The sequence below is a fragment of the Vitis vinifera genome, chromosome 5, assembly GCF_030704535.1.
Source record: "Vitis vinifera cultivar Pinot Noir 40024 chromosome 5, ASM3070453v1".
In the NCBI taxonomy this organism is placed as follows: domain Eukaryota; kingdom Viridiplantae; phylum Streptophyta; class Magnoliopsida; order Vitales; family Vitaceae; genus Vitis; species Vitis vinifera.
Window position 1 is genome coordinate 18,353,179 of NC_081809.1, and position 2,978 is coordinate 18,356,156.

Here is a 2,978-nt window from a genome sequence, read left to right on the forward strand (position 1 = left end):
CCAACCTTAAAATGGGCATGTGTGATATTGATAAGAAATAATAAGATGGAAATCATAACCATAGCCATGTTCTCTCTGTGTCTTTCTATCCTCTTCAATTAATTCATGGGCATAGATATTTTATTTAGTTTTTATATTTAGTTTATTTATAGTTTATTTAGTTTCTAAAATCCAATTAGCTAGATATTTTATTTGATTTTGTTTTTATATTTAAGTAGTTGAGTTTTGGAAAGTTTTTATATTTTGTTAATAGAAATAGATATGAGGACTTAAAGGGTTTATATTTAGGTAGTGCTTGAGCCAAGGAAAATGATAGTCCACTATCTTGACCCTATGCATCACAAACCATGTGAGGACTTAAAGGATATCGTAAACATGTAAGTTCTTCCTATTATTTTTCATAGTATTATTTTTAAATATAAAAAAAAATACATTCACCTCAAACACTTTTTTTTTTATTTATATATATTAAAACATATAACATTTACCTATTTTAAAATTTTACCCATTGAACTTATTTACATAGGGCTCTTCAAATATCTGCAAAGAAAACATCTAAGAGGGAGCCATCTTAGCAACTAGTGCAGGTGACATCCAAAAATTTTTCTTTACACATTAGCTTATGCATTTGCACCATTTATATATGTGAGTACTAATGTTATTTTATAATTGATCGATTAGTGTCCAAGACAAGAAGGAGGGTTCGAATGTGGCTACTTTGTTATGAGATTCATTAAAAATATAATTTTTTATCCTACAATTATTGCTTTAGAATTCGATGAAATTAGAGGAGAATGGGCTACTTTTGTGCTACAACTAATCATGAATCATGTTGATGCATCATGATCACCATGCATGGTGAGTCCCTTAGCTACTACATGAATTTTTCCATAGGTATTGTATAGTAATGCTTATTCTTTGAATAATGTTTCTATTTGAAAAAAAAAATTAATTCTTAGATTTGTTCATTTATGATAACATAGATCCATGTTTATTTTCTTCAATAAAAATCTCTAAAACTCATTAAATTTTGAAATGTAGGTATACACTCTTGGGAGGGTGAAATGGAGAATAAAAAGAAAGAAGAAGGCAACAAGATTTTGGGTTTTTAAATGCAACTCTTATGTCATACGTTGTAGGACATAAACGTTACTTTAATTGCAACTGAGAAATTTAGATTTTTAGATGGAACTTCTATGTCATTTTATGGTTAGCCGGTTTTATGCTTATGAAATGGAGGTATACATGAATCTTGGGATCTTTAACATTTCTAAATCATGTTTTGGTATGTATTCACTCTTCTTTTTTAGTTTTGATGGGTTTGATATGTTGGACGTACTATCCTTTTGTGAACATTTGATATACAAATATTATTAGATGATCAATGTATTATGAGTTATTCCAGAAACATTACAGAAAAATGAGTTAAATATAATATGATTGTTATATTTATGGACAAAATATAAATAGGTTATTCTTATTAATTCATAAGCATTACAAAAATCAACAACTAAAACTAATCATATATTCCACAATAATTTACAATGATGTGATACCATAACTCAAAGGTGATGCATTTAATGTGACATCATAACTCAAAGATGATGTATTTAATGTGACACCCTATCATCACTAGAAATATATGGTGTCACTTCTGAATGGGTCACCATTTATCTACTTTGGTGTCACTTCCAAACACGTCACCAATTGGTACCCTTTATGGTGTCAGTGGAGAAGGTGACGCTATGTTGTAGTGACACCTTATGTTTATGGTGACTTGTTATAAATGTCACCATATACCATTTTCCTTGTAGTGTGTGTTGTCACTTCAATTGAATGTGCAATGTGCAAACGATTAAATTATTTGAAGTGATTATAGAGACATGGTTATATATATCATTCATCGACTATCGGAAACAATGGATAAGCAAGGGTCATGTATCGAAACACGCAACAATCATTTGGTAAATATTATAGTCCAAGAGACGTGTTTGAGTGTACAGGGTGTTATTGGGTTTTGGAAGATGAGTTTTACTACCCAATGACACTGTGTGAGAATTTATGATCTATTATCATGTTATTCAAAATTTAAATTTTTTACTTGTAAACTGTAAACAAGAATGTGGTCTCCTTATTATTTACCCCATAGTAGTATACACTTCAAATTGCATGTGACAAGAAATTTAGCGATAGTATCATGAAACGGGATGCATAATAAAATTACACCAACAGGGCATACAATAACAATTGGGTATTATGTGTGGGTTGATGCACAAATTAAGGGCCCAAAGGCATAATGGTGCACACACACATGACTACCCCGAGCATCATGTAGAAACTATATTTGACACCCCGGATCGTCATGCAACCAATGCATTTGACATACAACGAGATGGGTCAGAACCTAGACAACATAGCATAATTTCTTAAAATAATGATATTGTAATTTTCTAGAATAATTATAATAACAGTAGAAATGGCAACAAATTCATTCTAATTATCCTACTGTGGATGATAATGATGACATTGTGCATGATGTCATGCCATTGAGTGCTCTTCTTTATCCCCCCACCACACATAAGCGTGAGGACACGTAGAATACATCGTATGGCACCGAATCTGTTGTCTCCCTTCATATCATAGCCACAAACTCGTCAATCTACCATAAGGATGGATGATTCGTTCCCAATTGGTGTATCAGCTGATTCATGTCCTCTCAATGGTCCCCAACAACGGTGCCATTTGATTTGTGTCCAGCTGGTGTCCCTTGATTTTGGTCCTTAGACGGGAGTAATCAACAAAATTTATAACCTATTACACCATGTACTAGGATAGCCTCAACTAGCATAGCATAGTGGCTCTAGGATCGTTCACTGGGATGGGTTTTCACTTCACAATTGATATCAATTCAAAGATGAATTAGTGCTTTTTCATTTCAAGGTTAGCTTTAAAAGAAAACATAAAGATGTTTGAATGAA

General features: G+C 32.0%; 1 long non-coding RNA gene across 1 annotated transcript; it reads left to right on the forward strand.

Annotated features, from left to right (window-relative positions):
- Positions 1-750: 750 nt before the first annotated feature.
- LOC132253718 (uncharacterized) lies at positions 751-1,399 on the forward strand. Its single transcript, XR_009465603.1, has 2 exons — positions 751-858; positions 1,042-1,399. It is a non-coding gene; the product is annotated as an uncharacterized LOC132253718 (long non-coding RNA).
- Positions 1,400-2,978: the final 1,579 nt, after the last annotated feature.